General features: G+C 39.9%; 1 long non-coding RNA gene across 1 annotated transcript; it reads right to left on the bottom strand.

Moving 5' to 3' along the window:
• Positions 1-2,592: 2,592 nt before the first annotated feature.
• LOC139104305 (uncharacterized) lies at positions 2,593-3,346 on the bottom strand. Its single transcript, XR_011546016.1, has 4 exons — positions 3,244-3,346; positions 3,054-3,128; positions 2,858-2,989; positions 2,593-2,761 (listed from the first exon to the last, which is right to left on the bottom strand). It is a non-coding gene; the product is annotated as an uncharacterized lncRNA (long non-coding RNA).
• Positions 3,347-13,162: the final 9,816 nt, after the last annotated feature.

Raw genomic sequence — 13,162 nt, 5'->3', positions numbered from 1 at the left:
TCTTTTTAGAATTTTTTAATTTGCACCGCGGGGATATTTCATGCAAACTTTTGCTGCAAAAATCTAGATTCTAAGACCGTAAGAAATCCTCTTTTTATTTTTTTTTCCCCCCTTTTTTTTAAGGATCATTTTTTTTCTACTCATGATGTAGACGCGTCGCGCTATTCATTTACTTCTCTCGAGCCAACGAGAAGTCTCTCACGTAACAGCGTCGTATAACAGGTCGAGTGATTTCACGCTCCTTCAACTACGAACGGGACACGAGGATAAATTAACAGGCGATGTAGATAGATATAGAAAAATTTAATAAAAAAAAAAATAGTATATATATATGACGGGCTAAAAATGGCGTGAAAATTTTCGTCAAAATGCAAGTGCGAAAATGTAATAAATTTCTGTTATATTTGGCGGGATAATGCAAAAGCGGTCCGAAAGTCTCGCCAGGGGAAATTTCACGTATGTACATCCACGGATCGCGCACCATTCGTATGTTTCGCGATTCTTACATGCGAAATTGTTCTCTCGACAAATCAAATTCTCGACATTGTAGAAATAGAAAAGCCTCGTGAGTGCTCGATTGAATACGTGTCCCGCAATTTACTTACTGCAAACGTTACGTTACCACGGTATTACAAACGATACGGCTTAATATTTAAAACCATCACCGCACTCGCTCCTGCGCGGCTCGATTTTACAAAAAAAAATATTTATTATTTATTATTTCTGTTAGTCGACATTTTAATTTTACCGTCTGCGTAATTCAACAGGACGAAGTGACGTAAAAACTGCGATTTATCTGTATATTTAAAATTTAGCGAAATCAAAATTTTATGGCATATAATTGATATATTCGTGAAACAGTAATATCGAATCGAATATTACTAGTGAAGCATTTATAGAGGGATTAAACGTTAATAAGCATAACGGGTTCTATCTATATACCTAGTAATCGGATCGACTCAAAATATAAATCGGAGATATCGTCGATATTGACACGACATTTTAGTGACTCTCACTAATTGCTACCTATATCAGAGGTTCTCGTTAAAGCCACAAAGTCGACTAGTGCGGATGCCTGCGTGAAATGGATGACCGCTCGTCAAAGCGCGGGAGAAAGAGGCAAGGGAAAGAAAGAGAGAGAGAGAGAGAGAGTGTGTCAAACGTTTTCTCGTAATTATAAAAGCAAAGTGGAACTGACGCGCTCGCGTGACAGTATTATCTTCCGGCCTCTTCATCGTTCATATATCAATTTGTGATTCAAAGCTTACAACGATCGCGTACACAGAGAATAATTTTTTTTTCTTTTTTTTCTACAGCTACAATTATTTACAAAAAAATAATAAAAGATTAAAGCGGAAAGTTAGCTTTGCAGAAATCTTAAAGATGCTGCACAAAGTCAACGGGAAGACTATGTTTAAATATATTTAAGGATGAATCGCGACTGTTTAAATCGAAAGGAAACGACTTTCGAACGGAAATCTAAATACTTAGTGAGTTTTCAACTGAGATGTTGAAAACTACGGCAAAGAGGAGAGCAATACCTGGCCCCGAGATGGGATGTTTCTGATGTTGTATATTTTACGCGGTTAGAGTTTCGTGTTGAAGCTGGGTTAAGCTGAACCCTGACCTATACTCTGACTAAAGCCAGAGTTCGTTTCGACGCGAGTATGCTTGCCGACTGAAATATTCACCGTTCGTCCGTTTCAACTCTCTCTTTCCTTCTCTCTTTCTCTTACACGATCACGCTCATCCTCTACAACCTATTCCTGTACTCTTCCTGAGCCTCCTTTTACATGTTAACTCATATCCAAAATGTAGTTGCGCGAAATGTACCTATATTCGATGTTACTAATCTTTCAAGCAATAAACAGAAAGGAAACAACGAAAGAGATGACGTATATAATCGGCAAAAAGAAAAAAAAAAAAGTGGAAAGAAAGTCTATCAGTTGATTATAAATTAAGAACATTTTTTTTAATTACACGAGGATTAATAACTAACATGAAACAATTGATCCGAATATTATAAATGTAAATCTGTTTTAAATACAAATTAATTATAACTTTCTTTTTTTAATCGACAAATTTTCTTAGTTTCGACGTTTTCAATTTTTCCGTCGTTTCGTTACACAGTAAATATTAGATGATACAACTAGAAATTCCCAACTCGATGATGTCAAAGTATACTCGATGATACCGTATCAACCTGAGAAGCACGCGTAACAGACGCTGTACCAATCCATTACCGAAGTGTCGCGGCTACGATATAGCATTAACGTAGATAGCTAAAGGTTTTTCCCACCCCACACTCTCTTTCGAGGTTCAAATAGTGATAAGCAGCTTCGCGAAAGTTACGATATGGACGTGACGGCTGAAATATTTGATTTTTATTGTGGTGATTTACGTGTAGCGGAATGAAATGCACTATCACGCGTTCTGGCGAATCTCGCGAGTTTGTAAACCGGTCGTTGATGGGACGCACCATAAACATATCAATCGCAGCTAACGCCTGTTTATTCTACTGAAACGGCTGATCAATTTTATACGTGAATTATTTAAAGTTTTTTTTACAACCGAAATGTATATTTAATTTTTGTCGCTTTGCAGCGACGCCGATTGTTTAGAATTACCCGTTGAACATAAAGCACGCATCCTTTCGTATTAATATTTCGCCAGTTTTTGTACTATATGTGTAAAAATTATCTGTGACTCACCAATTCGATGCGCAGCGGCGGAGTTAAACAGCTACGTAGATATGGAGATTCTGTAACATACAAATATAAAGTATTAATTTTAATGACGTTCAGAATAGTTTTCAAAAAAAAAAAAAAAATTTATATAAATAAAAAATTATGCTTACCAAGACGTTGCTCCGCCGAAGCAGGATGCCCATCCTGGACCTCGTCCTCCTCTCAGTTGGGACGTGTCGAGCCATCCTTCCGCGCACAGGAAACCTCTCGAAAGCCGCGACCGGGTGATTTTATCGCGAGAGCTAAAAAAAAAAAAAAAAGAGACTATCACTTAAACTCTATCGCGCGAAATTAATCGACACTCACGTTCTTAAACATCGCATTGGCTGCAGTTCGTTCGCATACTTGAATCGGCGTACGGCACTTTAAGTCCTCACTGAACTGTAACATAAAAATAAAAAAAATTAAATGAAGGGGAATGTTAACTGTTAAGAAAGAAATAATCCTTACACGGATAGCAGAAAATTAATTTAATTTAATTAGAAATAAATCTAACCTTGGAGTCGCTCCACCGAGGCAGGATGCCTTTCCGAGGCCTCCTCCTCCTCTCAGGATGACTGTGGGGATGTCCAGGATGACCAGGCCGACGTCCTCCCACGTTGGCTTGTCCCCAGGATTCTTAACTAAGCAGAGGAAAAGAGTTTAGGTCGAATAAAGATCCTCTATTCGTAACGTTACGGAAAAATCCCACCACGATAAAGCCGTAATCGAAAGCAAGTATTCGCGTACAGATAACCGACCGGAGAAGCTAAGTCACATCGTGCGAAAGCTCTACTCGTTGCGCACTTACCCTCTAACATGTGCGTACAGCACGTGGCGTTCCGCTACTTCCGCTGCCTGTATGCGTGTGACTCACCTCGTACGGTTACGGATTGCGCAGGAGTAGTGGGGAGGTAGTGGGGGGGAGTAGTGAGTGGGGAATAGTAAAGGAAATCACACGAGCCTACTCGTCCGACCGAAGACCATGTTTATTTTGATTTATTATTTGCACGATTATATTTTACTTCTGGAATGTGCCGCGCTACAAAACAGTTTTCACACGCCGAATTATACTGAATGTTTAGAACGCGTATTTTATCCGACTGCATGCATTGACGTGTGATAACTTTTCCTTCGGATTTTGTTAAAGCAGAGCAAAAGTATGGCTCCGATAATATTCTCGGGATAGTACGCTATATCAATGTGTTAAACTATATACATTAATTAATATTTGCAATAATTAGAATAAATTTTTAAACGTACTGCGAATTATGCGAATCCTTTCCTCATTAATTTTATGTTATACAACTTTTTGTAATATTATTTTACCGCGTATGTATTATGTGTTAGTATATTATATTGTATTATTTTGTATTATAGTTTGATTAATATTGTTTCTTTTTCTTTTACGTATACATATATGTTTAAATCCAAGATTTCCAATATATTAAACTTATCTAAAATTTTAGAACTCTTTTTCTTACTAAATATTAATTTCTTATTACTTAAGATTGTTATCAAAACGACGAAATAATTGTAATAAACAAGAAAAAAGTACTATATAAAAAATGTTGCATGTAACACAGTATTTTTTAACGTAGAAAATAGCAAGACTGAACCACGCGCTTCTATGATTTCTAGTTTAATAAAACTGAGAATCGAAAATGCAGAAAATATGCTCATAGCGGAATTGAGAATCGAACGTCAAGTTAAATGAGATTATTACAATATATATTATATATTATAACTTTGTCGTCGTTTTCACGTGCTTTCGCATAATTAATACGGAAGTGTTTGCTTGTACAGTACTGGGAAGCTGGTGACTCTTTAGGTTAAGCGCATTAATGTGCTATTTTTTTTTCTCTCCTGCCAAATCATAGCGAATATTGGACGTGCACACAGAGATAGGGAGTTCGTAAAATTCCACGCGCGTACGTATACCGGAAGATTTCACGAAAAAACCTTAATTTATGCGTAGAAAATAGTCCGCAATGACTAGAACACGAGATGCGAGAGACATTTAATTTGTTATCTTTTTTTTTTATCGAAAATATTTAATTTTTCCTGGCACGGCAAAATTTACTTAAAATGGAATATCGCATTGCACACGCCGGCCATATATACATACGACACACATGATGCACTCGCGAATAACTAATCCCACGGTTGGTGCAATAACAGACGCAAAAAAGGGACCGCGAGAGCGTGAAACGAGAGAAGGTGGAACGAGGCGAGCGAAACGCGGAGATAAAATTGAAGGAAAACGAAGGACTAGGATTATGCAGTACGCGGCCGCGAGAACGAAGGGACGAGGGAAAGGGAGAGAAATGCTAATCTTTCGACGTCATCCATCGTATTCACTGATGAATACTTCGCATTTCAAAATCCACGCCTCGCACGGCGCGACCCTCGCGCTTCCATAAAAAATATAAGCGATCTAACAAACTATTATAGGTACGCACAAAAAATAAAAAAAAAAAAAGGGGAAGAAAAAAGGAAAATAAAATAAAAATTAACGCTCGCAGCGAAACAAACGATAAAGGTATTGTGCTCGTAAAACGGTGAAATTGAACGTTTTATGGAGCCAATTATTTTTGTTCCGAAAAAGTATATTGATTCAATCGACAATAAATTAATAATAAAAGTTAATACGCATTCCCGTGTTACCGTTTTCATATTTCTATATTTTTTGAAATGAATCGTAAACTTCGCTCGAATTGTTTTCGTAACATGCGACACGCGATATACCGTACGGCGTATTTCGATTTTCCTTTTTTTCTTTTTTTTTAATTTTAAAACACCGGGGAATAATTCGATGTGCAGGTCCTCCAAGATGCAAAATTGATGCTGCTTTTCAAGGAGCACTCTTTCCCGTGAAGTATATTATAATCGCAGGTGCATAAATCCACTTTGACTAAACGTGCTCGAATGCAGCGCCGAGTGCCTCGTTATAATATTAGAATACGCGCGGTAACGTTGACCTACGTATCTGCGTTACGCCCGAGTTATGTATGATCGGTTTTACGTCTAGACAACTGATTTCGACTGCCGGCGAATCCAATAATCCGATCTATTGATAAGCCATTACGCGGAATATGTCTTCGCCAGCGGCAACTATTTCAATAAAATTGCGGAAACGCAGACCTTTATAAGAGTGAGATGGTTAACGAATTCGATTTAATTCAACAAATTTATTTTACTTGAGGGAAAAATAAAAAATAAAAAAAAATAAAAAATAAAAAAAGAAAAGACCGTGATCGTATGTCGTGTACAAAATACGAGATCGCAATTTAAAGTTTCGCTGTAATATAAACGTAGGAGAAAGGGATGCGTTGAGCACAGGTTACTGAAAAGTTGCTGAAAAAACGATTTCAAATCAACCCGTATTATTCGAAACATTTCGCGCGCTGCACCGACGATAAACTTTGACGCATCGAGTTACAACAGCTCGAAACGTCGCTTACAGCTTCTGTCTTTGCGGTCAGCTCCGATATGTCGCGCGTCCTACACCATTGCGATTGACGGACGACCGCAACAGCGTCGCCGCAATCACTAAATGCAAAACCGATGGGTGCTCCGTCCCCGTCCCGCGAAATTCCGGGCCTTCGAGTTTCTAGCGGCTAATCCGTTTTGGCGTGCAAATTGCAGCCGACGCGACGCGCCACACAGGCGTGCAGTACGCGGCGATTCTTCGGAAAATCTCGATGTAAATGGCATGTGGGAGTTTCGCAAAGTGACACGAGGGAACGACACGAGAGAACAAGGTGGCGACAGCTTTCTTATGTCAAAGAATTTTTATCGAGTCGTATTATGCATTCAAAATGTCATAGCAGTTACGTCGAAAACAGTAATATACGTATTTTATGATAACGTTAAAGATGGCAATAATTTTATATTTAATTCGCATTATTAATCTGTCACTTTGAAAGGTAAGAGGGTCTTGTATTAATCAGAAGAAAAAAAAAAAAAGAAAAAAACAATGAAAACGCTCGCGGCTAAGAATTTCAAGTAGAATAGCCAGATGGACGGTCAGACCATCTGCACAGGTCAAGAGATCTGTCACCATCGTCGTTGTCGTCATGTAAGTCGCCATCGGCGCAGTAGCCGTCGCGAAAGTTCTTCAGGGACGGAAACGAGCGGTCGAGAGACGAATCTAAAGTCGCTCCTGAAGAGGAACGAGCCTCGAGGGGTGCTCCGGAATATTTGACAACATGTTTCCCTAGACGGTCGTCTGAGAGGAATCTTGCCAAGATACATACGTACGCGCATATGTGTACGTCTTAAGATTTGCCACCGTATGGCCAAGCGAGTTTGCTCAGTGGCATAAATATCACAGTTTTCTCATCAAACAAATAAAATTATGGCGTGCATATTTCATTTAAATTTATTTTATTTAAAAATAAATTTAAATAGTTTAACGCAAGGCACAGGGCCACATGTGCTTTCATTCGCGGTCAATTAATATTTAGATCCTTACGTCACGCTTATCGCTCCTATTTCCTCAGTATATTTTTCACGAAGCGTGCACTTTCGTGCGTCAGCAAATTCTTCCACGTTTCACGAAACATACCAACGTCCAGCGAGAGTTCTAATATCTCTACCAGTTTTCATTTGTGCTGCAACTTTTCGCAAAAAGAGATACTCGTCGGGTCAAAACTTTCGGAAAAACCAAAATACATTAATGGCTCGACTAGCACCATCGATCTTACTTCAATAGACATATGTATGTTACTCGCGAACGTTAACAAGTTATAAACCTCGGCAAAACTGAAGTGAAACGTAAATTACAACGTTGAATGCAGTTAAAGATGTGTTAATATTCTCTCCCGTCGTTAAGGCGACACTGATAATAACGATGTGTTATTAAACTAATGCGAAATGACAGGCACCACCGTCGGCACCGGAATTTCCTGTGCCAATCTAATGTCCTTAAAGCACGATAAGCATCCTCGCGCTGTTTAAGGCCGCGAAATAACTTGAACTGCGCGAGCAAAGATATAAATGCCGGAACACCGTCTAAAGCACAATTAGCGAAGTTGGGACGGGAACGGAGCGCATCCGAAGTTGAGTCGGGTGTTCCAAGGACTTAGCCGTTTCGCTGTCCGAAATAATGGCTGCAATGACATACATAGCTGTGCGAGATGTACGCCAGGAGCATGAAAATTCATCGACGAGCCGCGCGACTGCGATGCAATGCGAGAAACGTGGAACTATGGTACGCGGAGAACGCGCCAAGTAAAATCGGATTTTTCTTTTTCTTTTTTCTTTTTTTTTCCTATTTATTTATTTTTTTTTTTTCTTTTTTTTTTATGACTCCGACGTTGAAATTTTTGCCGCCACGGAAAAATGCCGTAATGCGAGACGACCGCGTGATACAATAATTTCGTTTAAGCGCGAGATTCAGTTAGCGTTGCCTAGATTTTTTTTTTTCTACTTCACGACTCGATCTCGAATATCATGTGACAGTCACGTTTAATATCGCGCAATAGTTCCGCTTTGTAAACCAGCAAGTGCAGATTTCGTCCGTATTACGCGCGATGAGATATTATTAGAAATAATTAGTTTGCGTTCCGCAATTTGTAATAGCGAGAGATGAGAAAACAGTTCCACTATTTTCCCCCCTTCGTTTTTTCGATCACCACCCCCTGAGCCGGGCCTAAAGGGTGGATGGGGGAAGAAGTGGTGAGTGATAGTAAGACTGTTCTCTCCCTCAATTCTCGGTGATACTCTGTGGTTCTCAGCGGCCGGCGCCTCGCGATATATTAACTATGAGTTTCGTGTGAGGATCGACACACATCACGACAGCGTCATACGCTAATTTGCTCCTCAGTGTACAAAAGATTTTAATTATTTATTGCAAGGTGCGTACACGATATGCGTGATAAATCTCGTACGAATGCACGAGAGAATCGTTGGAAACGCTTCCATATTATTTTGCGAAAGAAATAAAACACTCTTTTTAAGATATATTCGAAAATGTCAAGCGCTATTTCAAATAAAGTGCTACCATGTTCGATAACGCGTTGTCCAAACGCGGAATCTCGATAAAATGCATTACGAGGTTTCTAAATTTTGTATTGTGCCATAAAGAGACAAATGAGATACGGATGGTGTACCGAATAGCTGGCGCAAATAATGCGCGGTCAATAAACGGGCTTGAAAAGCGAAATGGATTAAATTGAACGAGACGATTGGAGGCGTGACGTAGTTGAGAACCGAATATATCGACAGGCTATTAATTCATTTTGCTCGAGGGTACCGTTAATGCAAGGCTAACGTCAAATTTCACGTTTTGTGTGCGAGCGGGAATTAATTTTGCTCGATCTGCTTCCGGCCGACGCAGCTCCCGTAAGGTACGCGGGACCTCGAAATCTTTGAAATATCCCCTGATTTTATCGTGTGCAAATGATTCTTATTCACGGGGCTGCAATCAAATTGAAGCGGAGCTGCGTTTCTTTTACTCAACGGCGCCCGATACCGCCTGCGTTCTGAATTCAAATCATAAAGTTCGCAAGAGACGACCGTCTATAACCGTCGAGCAGAACGATTGCTCGTGAACCACGCGCGCAACGGCCCTCAATTTGGAGATTGGTGTCCATTGGAATTGGAAATGAAATTTCGTAGACGTACAAATAGGGACGAGCACAGGGTTGCAGCACGTTACGGTGGTAAAGTGCGAGAAATGTACCGTGCGCGCCATCGATTTCGCGGCTACCGATTTATGTTTACCACCAGGATCCACCCTCGCTACAGAATAAACGACATCGGATAAGTAAAAAGATACTTGGTATTGCCCGTCTTATCGCGATCGTTATTGCATAAATGTCCATTCAAGATAACAAGTAAATAACAATCCTATCTTAAAAAACTGGCGTGACGCGTAAATTATTTGTTAATTATTACCGCTTAAAGCCGACGCTGATTAGTTCTCTCTCGTCAACGTCGGTTGTCAAGTCGGCGATTTAGAGGTTCAATTTAATTTTAATATTTAATTAATATGCCCAGGCAAAGACGGTCTTCACGATTTTCGAGGTCGAGGACGACCTAGTGGAAGTACCGTTTTTGTCTGGACATACTAATTAAATATTACAATTAAATCGAACGAGACTAACGAATAGATAGGAATAGATAAGCGCGGGGGGTTGTGGGGTGAGGCGGGGGGGACAGAGTGAGAGCGAGCGCGAGCCTACGTGCCGCGCGCTAGGTATTTCTCCCACCACTCCCACTCTCACTCTGTCCTTCTCTAGCGGTCGAGCAACACACACGTACGTACGCGCTACGCAGACCGCGTGCTCGTGCCGAAATGAATACGTATTTCCGTTCGACGGATACCTCGCGATACGAGATCTTCTCCTCTCCGTTCTCCGCGTGAGGAGAGCACGTGCGATTACGTCTCCTTTCGTTAAAGCACGCACTACGCGACGACCACGTGCTCGCGCCGTCGTGTTGGTCGTTCCGGGAGTCTCGTACGGTATTCGGACGTAATTTTTCGGCATGGCTTTATTTTAAACGGGCGTTCAATATTATTTTCGCGATTGTAAAGTCACGGTCGGGGTGTTCGCGAGTGTCCAGGGCGCGGGAGAACGACTCGACACGTGCTACCTGAGAGGAGGAGGAGGCCCAGGAAGGGTATCCTGCCCCGGCGGAGCAACCCCAGGGTAAGTATAAATTTTTCTTCGGAATAAAATGCTTTGAATGTGATATCTACAAAATGATTCTTTGATTTGTGTGTTTCAGATCAAGAGAAACTCCGCTGCTTCGCATCGTTTAATGAGAACTTAAAGTGCCGTGCGCCGATATCAGTCATCATACGAACCGCAGCCGGTTCGTCGGTCGTTTCGGGAGTGCCGCTAGTTTACGGACGTTTTTTTTATACGATTAATTTTTACGGGAGTGCGTTCGCGAGTTACTTGTGCGCGGAAGGATGGCTCGTCACGTCCCATCTGAGAGGATGAGCAGGCCCAGGAGGCATCCTGCATCGGCGGAGCAACTTATAGGTAAATATCAATTTTCTAAATTAAATTGAAAAAAAAAAAAAACTGTTCTTTTTTTTTGCTAAACTTGTAAACTAACTAGCACGTCTACATTAATTTTTTCCTCTTTATGTTACAGCCACCGGCAGAATTTTACAACTCCGCTGTATGCAGATTGGGTAAGCCAGTAACTTGTTTTCAGGATTTTCTTTTTCAGGCGTCGAAAAATAACGCGCGCAAGTGATCAATAATTTTCGGGAATGTAAAATCACGGTCGCGTTCGCGAGTTTCTAGTGCGCGGAAGGAGGACTCGTCACGACGTCCGAACTGAGAGGAGGAGCAGGCCCGGGGGGCATCATACATCGGCGGAGCAACTTTTAGGTAAATATCAATTTTTTAAATTAAATAAAAAAAAAACTTACTTTTTTTCGTTAAAACATGAACTAACTAGCACGTCTACATTAATGTTTTCCTCTTTATGTTACAGTCACCGGCATTCAACAACTCCGCTGAACTCATGCAGATTGGTAAGTTGCATAACTTTTTTTTTTTTCGCAGTTTATAATTGGGGTCTTTAAAAAAATAACTCGCGCATGGTTCTTTCTAGTAGCATAAATAAAATATAAACGACGACGGCGGATTAAAAACGATGGTAGAAAATTATTATTGTATTTAAATGCTATTTTTAATATTCGCACAGGAAAAAAAAAAAGAAAAAAAAGTAACAAACAAACAGTTCCCATTATTTTTACGGAGTTATTATTGTACTAGCGATAAATTCTTATCAAAATGCCTTTTTATTTAAAAGATATATATTTAATGGCCTCCGCATTACTTTAGACGTCTACTTTATGAATTTTCTGAAAAGATCGCGCGCGAAAGTTTTCCTCTTTCTTGTCGCGCGGTTACAGATGTTGGATGCTGCGCCAGGAGTGCGCAACGTAGACAAAAGTGGAAACTCTTGGGACAACCTTACAGTTAAATGTCCCGGTTCGTGCGCGAATATAACGGAGTTTAATCAGGGTAAAGCATGCGGCGAAAAGTCGTCAACTTCCGGTATTTCCCCATGATTTACCTATCTCTTTGAGCAATAAAAAGCCCCGCACCCGGTTCTCAGACTACATAGCCGGTATATGATGCATAGTGTTAATAACATTCGTCATCTTTTTCTTACTCACCCCTTGTTCTCTCCACCTCGTCCCCCTCCGGTCTCAGTCGCCGAGCTTCTTCCGCCACTTTTTCTTTCGCACCGTCCGCGTTTTCTCCATTCCTTCGGGTCCCGTTTCTTCTCGGCGAGACTTCTCTCTCAATTCAGATTGAAGCACATGTTGGACTGTGGAAAAATACGTACATATATGTATAAATACATACTTTAAACTGTTAAGAATCTATACTTGATTATAAAATCTCTTCGCGCCGCATTAAAAAATCTTAAAGTACACAGTAAAGTTTCTAACTTTCAAATATGTGTGCTGTTAAAACTCTGATGTCTTTATTTAAGTTTTCTTTTTGTCAATGCTTCGAATGGGGTTTTCTTTCTCATGTCTTTAAGTTAATACAAGCTGAATAATTCTCAGTGCAATATCTAAATTATTTTATAAAATAATCTTTTTCATTATTTTATTTCTTCTATTTCTTTTTTTTTTTCCTCGATTATTGTACATTCTAAAAAGCTCGGAATTGATATTTGAAAATGAATGACGTCTTCTCAATCATAATCAAATTTATCGTCGACAGCAGAAGTGTCAATATCTAAAGTGTTATTTCATTTAATAATTTATTTTTAATATCTATTTACGAAAAAAATAAAAAAATAAAAAGAAAGAGGACCCGAGGTAAAAACAGATCGATAAAACGAAAATGCAGAGATGTCTATTAAACACAAGACTCATCGGTACATTAAAACGGACCGGTCGCAGAAAACCGGACAATGTAATACAAAATAGCGCCAATATGCTTTTCTCGTTGGCTGGATATTTAGAATTTCTCGTATTACCGAAAGCCAGTTCATAAGGGCAACCGATAAATTAACGACGTATTATATCGCGCATTATGTCGCTATAAAGATAATTGCGGTCGACAATGCGAATGCAAGTATAATGAAATTTACACAATCCGGAGCAAACGATATTAATGGTATAAATGATATTGTTACATTATCCGATACATGTTTAAGCGGAGCTCGTTCATGGCAAAATATCACAGCGACGTTATATATACCCGGAGTTATTGAGGGGGTCCGTGTTGTACGTTTCTAAAGACTGTGCCCTGCTACCGCGGATTATTTAATACTTTGAAATAAATATACATATACGTGTGTAACGCACGTATTTAACATAATATCCCCCATATCTAATAAACTGGGTCGCGCGGCACTTGTACTCTTGTTTTTGTCATTTATAATTGATTACCTTCGATAATTAATCGCGCAGTTGACGACACATGCGTATAACGCATCCGTCA

The sequence above is a fragment of the Cardiocondyla obscurior genome, linkage group LG07 (assembly GCF_019399895.1).
Source record: "Cardiocondyla obscurior isolate alpha-2009 linkage group LG07, Cobs3.1, whole genome shotgun sequence".
NCBI classification, from domain to species: domain Eukaryota; kingdom Metazoa; phylum Arthropoda; class Insecta; order Hymenoptera; family Formicidae; genus Cardiocondyla; species Cardiocondyla obscurior.
Note: the sequence above shows the minus strand (reverse complement) of the source record. Positions and strands in the feature narration are given on the sequence as shown.